Below are 8,688 nucleotides of genomic sequence, written 5' to 3'. Positions count from 1 at the left end.
ATGAGTATACACTATAACAATAGTTTGCTTTCCATTTACATCAACTCAAATAATTCTCACTTGTGACTCAGTTGAATGCACGTTCTTTTTGCATGCTGCAAGTGAGATTCACTTGGAGATTCAACTGAGGATTTATGCACAATCAAGACCATGTGCTTTGATCTTTGATGAATCTATAGACTCACATTAAAAATGAGGCTATAAACCGTGCGTAATATTACGCAATAGCTGCTTTGTCATCAAAATAAGCAGGTAAATACAAAATGACATATCTTACCTGAGTGTAAAATACTCACATAACTGAGTGACTCAGATCACTTGAGTGTAAATGGAAAGCAATAATATAATAAAATAAATAGCATATAACATAAACAACTTAGATTTTTTTTATAGGACTTTTCCGGTTCCGGGAGCACGAGAGTGACAGGTGTGAAGGAGAGTTGAGAGCAAAAGGGTCTAGAAGAGAGTGACGAGGGGAGGCGGAGAAGGAGAGGGTGATAGAGCGAGGAGTTGTGGAGGTGAGAGAGTGAGGAGGTAAGAAAGGAAACAGAGGGGGCAGGTAAGGAGATAAAGGGAGTTAAAGCGGCTATGCACTGAGAAGGTGTAGCCGAAAGTTTAGCTGAGCTAGAGGGCCGCACGGCAGGTGAGCCGAGCCGAGAGCGCAGCACGAGGCAGAGCGTGAACACTAACGAAGAGAAGGGGCTACTCACACAGATCCGGGACGGCGGATGGCGCGCGAGGCAAGGCGCATAGAGTAGGGGTGGTGGAGCCTATGGGGAAGTTAAGCCTAGTTAGGAGAGAGGAGTGAAGGGAGAGAACGGTGGAGGGAGGGAAAGAGTGCGATAGGTACGGTTTAAGTAAAGGAAGAAGTTCGGAGTGGGATCACGGGAAATTTAGAAATTTCTGGACAAGTTGAATAATGTAGTAAAATTTGACATGAGGCTGGGTGGGTTATGAAAGTGAGGATGATTTTTAAGAAGAATTAATATGCGTCAAGATCGCTAACAAGACTCGAGTTAGGTGTGACGGGAGTTGGGTAGAATGAATGGGAGAAATTGATGGAGGAATTTAGGCAGTGAGAGAAGAGCTAATGTAGTGGTTTTCAGGGAGCATGGTAGTGAGATGAGAAAAGCGGATAGAGGACCTGAGAATGAGTTTATGGGAGGCGAGAGAAAGAGATGGAAAAGGAGAGGGAAGAGACAAAAAGCAGAAGAGAAAACTAAGAAAGAAAGAAAATTGGAGGAAAAATGGAAGAGATAAAGAGGGTAAGAGGGAGGCGGAAGGAAACGGTAGAGGGAGGCGGTGAGAAAATATGGGACCTGGTAGATAAGGCTTAAATGAAAGAACAGATAGAGAAGAAGAAAGCATTTTAATAATTTGCTTTAATTAAAATAATGTAGTGATTATATAACATGCAGACCAGTTACTATAAGTATATTTAGCTAAAGTAAATTCATATAGTTGAAGATAATAGGAGGTGATGCAGAAAAATGTATGGAAATGGTGCTTTTGAAATGGAGACGAAGAACAGAAATTGGGAGGTTATTGAAAAAAGAGGAGCCTAGTTTTGGAGAAAGGAAAGAATTAGGTTGATGTCCTATCTTTTATTAAGCATAATTCATTTTAGTTGATAAGATATAGCTAAATGGTATAACGAAATTATGTAATGTCATTTATTCCTGGCATTTAGAATAAGGCTTGAAATACTTGTTTTTTATATTTTCTACAATGGAAGATGAGTTTTCCTTTCCATCCCTGTTTCCTTCTCCTCCCTCTCCTCCTCTTCCTTCTCCTCCTTTCCTCCTTTCCCTTCATGTCTCTTTCTCTTTCTTCCCTTCGCCCTTTTTCCTCCTCTTCTCCTCTTCTTTCTTTTTTCTCTCATAAGGAGCAACGCTACCGCCCTACTCTCACATACGCTTTGGATACTTAAGTTAGTTTTTATGATCTCTTCTTGCACGTCGCGGGGTTGGAAATACAGTAACGGATTTTTGGGAAGGCTGAAGAAAAAATGTGTATTTCATGTCGAGACTGGATAGGAGAAAAAGGGCTGGGAAATAATAGGGGGAGACTTCCAAAAAGGTTACGAATGGGGGGTTCAAAGGCGAAGAAAAAGAATAAAAAAGGAAGAGGCAATATGAGGGGATGATCATGGGATAAGAAAGGATTAAAAGAAAAGGGAAACGACAATATAAGTAGATATGACGAGGTTTGGATTGCGGGAAAGGTCAAAGCAGTGGTGAAGAACTTGAGTATTATAGGGGTGTATGCAAAGAAAGAGGGGGATGGAGGAAAAAACGTACAGGAGTTAGGAGATAGAATGTAAAAGAAAGAAGAATGAGGTATAACGATAATTGTTTGATATTTTAATGTCGTAGGACTGGTCAATAAGGTGGGAGGTAGAGAAGAAGGATGCGGAGTGGGAGAATGAAATAAGGTCGAAGACAATAAGTGGACATGTTTGGAGGCGTTGGTAACTACTTTAGAGGAGATAAGGATTGTATATATTCAATGAAATGTAGAGGAGACGATGAGGGGGAGTTTAACGTTCACGGGGGAGAGGTTAGTACGTGATTGTATTAATAATATGGATTGAGAATAAGAGAAGATAGTGATCATGGTAAGTGGGGAGAGAGTAGACTCGGACCATCACCCATTTGAGTAGTAGTAATAAGGGGGGAAGAGAGAAGGCGGAGAGAGGTTGAGAAAAGAAGCGGGGGGTGTGGAACTAGGAAGGAAACAAAGAGGTTTATAGAAAAAATAGGAATGTGGGGAAGTAAAAAAGTAGAGGTGATAAGTGAATTGGAAGAAATTGAATAATAATAACATAGGCAATAAAAGGGGTAGATGATTAGCTGTAATACTAAATGGAATGTTGGATTTTTGTTATGAGAATTTCGAGAAAGCGAAGAAAGAGGCAAGGAGAAAATTAAGGGGACTGGAGGAAGAAAAGAGGAGAGGGCCAGTGCGTATAAGGAAAGGAGGAAAGAATTTAAGGAGATATGTAAGAGAAAGAAGGAAGAGGAGAACCAGAGATGGGAGAGAAAAGTGGAGGGAGCAAGGAGGGAAGCGGAGGTATGGGAGATAGTGAATGGGAGAGAAGGAAAAGGAGGGGAATAGAGGAAGGAATAGAGGAGGAAGAATGGAAAGAGCACTTTATGAAGTTATTAGGAGGATTAGAGGGGGAGTGAGGATGGGGATGAAGGAGATGAGTGAAAGAAAAGGAAGGATGAGGACGGAAGAGAGATAAGTTAGAGGAAATGAGGAGAGTTATAAATGAAGCTAAAGGACGGGAAAGGCAATGGGAAAGGATTAGATTCCAGGAGAGGCATGAAGCGAGGGGGGAAAGGGGTTGGAGGTTTGGACATGGAAATTTATCAATAAGATATGGAAGGGGGGGAGGATGGCCGGAAATTTGGGAAGGAAGGTATAATTGCGCCAATCATAAAGAAAGGGGAAGGAAAGAGGGCAGAGGAATATAGAGGGGTGACAATAATGCCCTCTTTGTATAAGGTGTACACGGCTATTCTGGCGGAGAGGATAAGGGAGGAGATAGAGGGAAAGAGAATGGTACCACACAACCAGACAGGTTTTAGAAGGGGAATGGGAACGATAGACAACATTTACGTGTTGAACTACATGGTAAACAGAAGGTTAGAGAAGAAAGAAGGGGGGAAAACTGATAGCATGTTTTGTGGACCTTAAGGCGGCGTTCGATTCGGTGGATAGAGGAATACTAATAAAAGCTATGAGAGAGAAAGGGGGATAAGGGAAGGACTGGTGAGAAGGCCGGAAGAGATGTTTAAGAGAGACGAAAGTAGGGTAAGATGAGGAAACGAATTGGGAGAAGTAGTCTGGACGGGGAGGGGAGTAAGGCAGGGATGCCCTTTGAGCCCGATTTGTTCAATGTGTTGCTAGCAGACCTGGAGGAGGAAATGGATAGAGTTAAATGGGAGGGATAATGCTAGGAGGCAAGAGGGGTGTATACTCTGGCCTACGCGGATGATATCGTGCTAATTGCAGAGGATGAGGACCAAATGAGGAGCCTGATAGAAAGACTAGAGGGTTACCTGGGCAGGAAGAGATTGGAATTGAACGTGGGGAAAACAAAAATATGAGGTTTAGGAAAGGAGGAGGGAGGGACAGTAAGAGGAAATGGAGATGGGAAGGAAAAGAGTTGGAAGAGGTGAGGGAATTTCGGTATTTGGGATACGTGTTTCAAAGAAATGGAGGGCAGGAAGCACAAATAAGGGAAAGGATAAAAAAGGCGGCCGCAGTGATGGGAAAAGTCTGGGGGATAGGGAAGAGGAGATTCGGGAAAGACTGGGGAAAAAGACTGTGGCTGTTCGATAGATTGGTGTGGACGGTGTTGAGTTATGGAGCGGAAATATGGGGATGGAGAGAAAGGGAAGGAATAGAAAGAATGGAAGAAAGATACATTAGATGGGTATTGGGAGCGGACGGGAGAACACCGTGGTATCTAGTGAGGGAGGAGTTGCAAAGGGAGAAATTAAGAGGGAGAGCAGGAATGAGGGCATGGAGATTTGAGAAAAAGTTAGAGGAAGGTGGAGGAAGTGAACTGGCGAGGTCTGCCTGGGAAGAGTTGAAGGAAAGAGAGATGGAAGGGAAAGCAGGTTCAGATTGGGAAAGAGAGAGAGGAAAGTTCTTCGAAGACAGAGGCGTGGGGTTAAAGAGGTGGAAAAGATAAGAGGAGATGGAGACGAATGGTTTCTTAAATTGTTTTGAGGGGATAGGGAGACGCAGAGAAAAGAGAGATGGGAGAGGATCGAGAAAGCAGAATACAATAAGTGGTATAAGTGGGATAAAGGGAGAGGGTATCCCGGGATATTTGAAGAAGGGATGGGGAGAAAGTAGATGGGGAAGGGTGGCTAGATTCAGATTAGGGAACGAGATAGGAGAGAGCAGATACTGGGAAGCGGAGGAGAAAAAGAAGTGTAGGTTGTGTGGGAATAAGGAGGAAACGTGGGAGCATGTATGGGAAGAATGTAGAAGATGAAATTCAGGAAAGGGTAAGCTGGCAGGAAGCGGTAGGATGGGTTTTGGACGAGGAAGGAGGAGGAGAGGAATGGATGCTGGAATTAGAAGGGGAGAGAATGGGTGGAAAGGGGGATTTGGAGGAGTTAAAGGAGGGTAGTGGGGAAGATGGAAGGGGAGATGGGGGAGAAGGATAAGTGGGAGGGGAAGAAGAGGGAATGTAGAGAAAGGAGAAGTGAGTAATTGGTCTGTTTTAGAGCTGGCAGGATGTGAGGTGAAGGGTGAATGATAGTGGAGGCAGTGGAAGGGATTGTAGAGGAGAAGCTAAGGAAGATGCTGAGGGAAAAGAAGGAGGGAAGACAGAAAAAAGGACGAGAGGATGGAGGAGCTGGAGGGGAAGGTAAGGAGGTTGGAGAGAAAGACAGAACGGCTGGAGCAAAGTGGGGGCAAAAGGAAGAGAGAGGATAGCGAGGAGAGTATGGCGGGAAAAAAGAAATGGTGGGCAGGTGAGGGTAAAAGGAACGAGGACGATTTCAGAAGAGGAATATAATTTAAGAGTGGAGAAAGAGAAATGGGAAGGTAAGGAGACCAACTGGGAGAAAGTGAAGGAGCTTTTCGCAGAAGGGCTGAAGGTGAAGGTGAAGGTAAGAGAGGTGATAGTGGTGGGGCAGAGAGGGATTTGGCTAACAATTTTGGTAAAGTTAGGAGACGAGGAGGAGAAGAGGCGGGTTTTGGAGGCGAGGAGAAGGGCAGGGAACTCCATAGGAGTCAAGATACACGAGGATAAGTCGGTGGAAAGGAGGGTTAGGGAGAGAGAAGAAGGGAGAAGGGAGGTGCACAAGTGCACAGGGAGATCGGCGGAGGAAGAAATCGCGAGAGGGATGGAGGAGAAGCTTCTCTTGAGCCCAGAGGAGGAGAAGGAGGAGGGACGAGAGAGGAAGCAGGCCAAATAGGGAGGAGTAGACAGGAAGGATGGAGGTAGAAGGAAGGAAGGAAGATTTGACGGCAGAAGCGGAGGAAGAAGAGGGATGAAGAGGGGAGGGGAGGGGGGTAAATATTTTTGTAAGGTCGCATATGGCCAGGCACAGGGGAAAGAGAATGTACGAGGTTTGGGTACGTTCCTCATAATTAAAAACGCTTTGTAAACCCTACGGGGAAAGGCAATAAACAACATACATACATACATACATACATACATAAACAACTTAGATATATACATTATGATAACATTAACTCTCGGTTGTCACATCTCTTCTTTAAACATTTTTAAAAAAAATTTTTTTAGCATAATGCCACTCAAAAAGTTAATTCTTTATATAATAAGGATACATTTTATAATGTTTAAACTTAATTCTAGAATTTTTTGTAATCTACTTAAACTGTTAGTTTTTGAACAGCATGTAGCTGTTTGAAAATTGGTTGGGGTCATTTTGACCCGGTGTGACAACCGAGGGTTAAACTCATTTTAACATTGGTAAGACTAAACTTAATCACTAAACTTAATCACTATCTGATGATTCATTGGATGATTCATTGGAATTTGAATCTGCGCTTTGTGAAGAACGACTTTGTGAAGAGGCTGATGCACATTGAAGTTTTCTTTGATTTTCTTCTTCTTCTGCAAAACATTTTTAACGTTATTATTATTAACGTGTTTTTAATTTTTAAATAGTGACTTTTAGAATATATTGTTTTCTAATTTTTTATGTTTATTTTGTTAAAAGACTGTTTTAAAAAATCTGGAATGTTCAGATCTGGAATGTTAATTAAAAATGTTTATTATTTTCTATAATTATCCATGCTAAAAAATGTTTAAAAATACTAAAATTTTTTATTTAATTCAATGTCTTATATTTTACATGTAAACGCAATTATATTACAAATTATTTTTTCAAGTATTTTTTTTTTACTGTTAAAAAGTTCTTTAACTGTGTATAAAGTAAAGAAAAAATATTAATTATTAATAGAAAAAAGTACTATACTTTAAGGATTAATTTCATTAATCCAGTTGTTTTTATAAATTTTTATGAATATATTAATTTATAAACACATATTTTCCATTAAGAAATACAAAAAGATATTACCTTTAAACATATAAAAATTATTTGTTTATTGTTGTTAAAAAATATTTACCTTTTATTTTTGTTTCAATAAGAAAATTGATGTAGATGCTTAAATAGCGTGTCCATTTATTTATCAGTTTCTTTTTTTCTTTTTGTGATGCATCTCAATAAAAGCTGAATAGCATTCTAAATGAAATAGGTTTTCATTAAGCTTATTTTACCAGAGTACATTAATAGTGAGAGTGTGTGAAATCCTAATTTTACTACCTAGACTTCTTACAAATTTTTAAACAGTTTTAAGTATATATTCACTATTAGAACCAATTATTCATTATACGTTCGAAAAAACTTTTAAGTGCTAAAGCAGGCCTTTCACACTTTCTAACAACGGAATTATTTTTTCTTTTATACATACTTCTTAAAACAGCCTTTTTTACTGGTGTCAGTGGCTTTCTCGGGGATCGGTTTGGCAATCTATTTTTACATTTTTCTAACACTACAGCTCTATTCATCAATTTGTGCACTCCCCAAAATGATCGGCTCAATTGTCTAACAAATAACGAAGGTCTTCTCAATTTTTTTATTTCTTTTTATATTGTATACGGTATTGAGACCGTATCTCAAGTGCATCATTTTAATCTAAAAAAAAAAAAAAAAAAAGTTTAAAATTTTTATTTTAGAAAATATTTTAATGATTATCGTTATTGAATTATAAATACAGGTTCAAGATTGTTCTAATAATTTTTGTTTCCTCAAAGAAGAATCTTTGTTTTCGAAAACCTCGTATATGGACCTTTGATCACGTATAAAGCTAGGTCTAATCAATCAAATCTTAAAGAATTATATATGAAATAGGATTATATAGAAAAGACTAAAGAATTGCCAATATTCTAATATTTTTACCCTTAGGTACCTTTACCCTACACCTCGTCTCAACTAATTCTCACTTTTCAAAAATTGGTGTTTGTTGACAATTTAATATTAATTATTGGCCTTTTCTAATTTTATTATATTCTTTAATCTTTTGTAATCCAGGTCACTTCTTTTATTTTTTTCTTTTCATTGATTTTTTGTAAGTTTTTTAGTTTTCTATGCTTTTTTCTTTTGTTTTTTTCTTGTTTTCAAATTACAGCAACATAATTATTAACATAAAATAGTATGGCTTCTTCATAGAGGAAGTTTTTTGAGGGAAACACAATTATGAAGAAGCAATGTGCAAATTTCTAATTTGCATACTTTCAAGAAACTTGGTTCAAGGAAACTTATATATTTAAGTATAAGTATATTTCTCATACTTAAATTTTAAGTTTTTAAAACTAAAAAATAAGTCATAAAAAATTGTTTTTACCAAAACCTTGATGTACAAAAACGTAAAACAGAAGATAGTAGACGTTACGAGGAAGTGCGTGACAAGATAAAAATGTTGAGTCCGTGAGTGCGAAAAGCTGACACCGCTCCATTCTCGCGAACACATTGAAATATTTTTTACATTTAAACTTAGTTGTTCCGTTTACTTCGTCGTCCCAAGCAGTCATATTTTTTTCATCCGTTAGTTTAACAAATTGATCAGAATCGTAATCCAGGTCACTTCTTTTACTTTTTTTTTTATCTTTTGTAGGTTTTTTAGTTTTTT

General features: G+C 39.0%; 1 long non-coding RNA gene across 1 annotated transcript; it reads right to left on the bottom strand.

Annotated features, from left to right (window-relative positions):
- Window positions 1-6,288: 6,288 nt before the first annotated feature.
- Window positions 6,289-8,222, bottom strand: LOC143895990 (uncharacterized). The gene is made up of 3 exons (XR_013256525.1): window positions 7,471-8,222; window positions 7,126-7,241; window positions 6,289-6,610 (listed from the first exon to the last, which is right to left on the bottom strand). It is a non-coding gene; the product is annotated as an uncharacterized LOC143895990 (long non-coding RNA).
- Window positions 8,223-8,688: the final 466 nt, after the last annotated feature.

This window comes from Temnothorax americanus, unplaced genomic scaffold (assembly GCF_048541705.1).
Source record: "Temnothorax americanus isolate GAGA-0224 unplaced genomic scaffold, ASM4854170v1 Scaffold171, whole genome shotgun sequence".
Classification (NCBI taxonomy): domain Eukaryota; kingdom Metazoa; phylum Arthropoda; class Insecta; order Hymenoptera; family Formicidae; genus Temnothorax; species Temnothorax americanus.
Note: the sequence above shows the minus strand (reverse complement) of the source record. Positions and strands in the feature narration are given on the sequence as shown.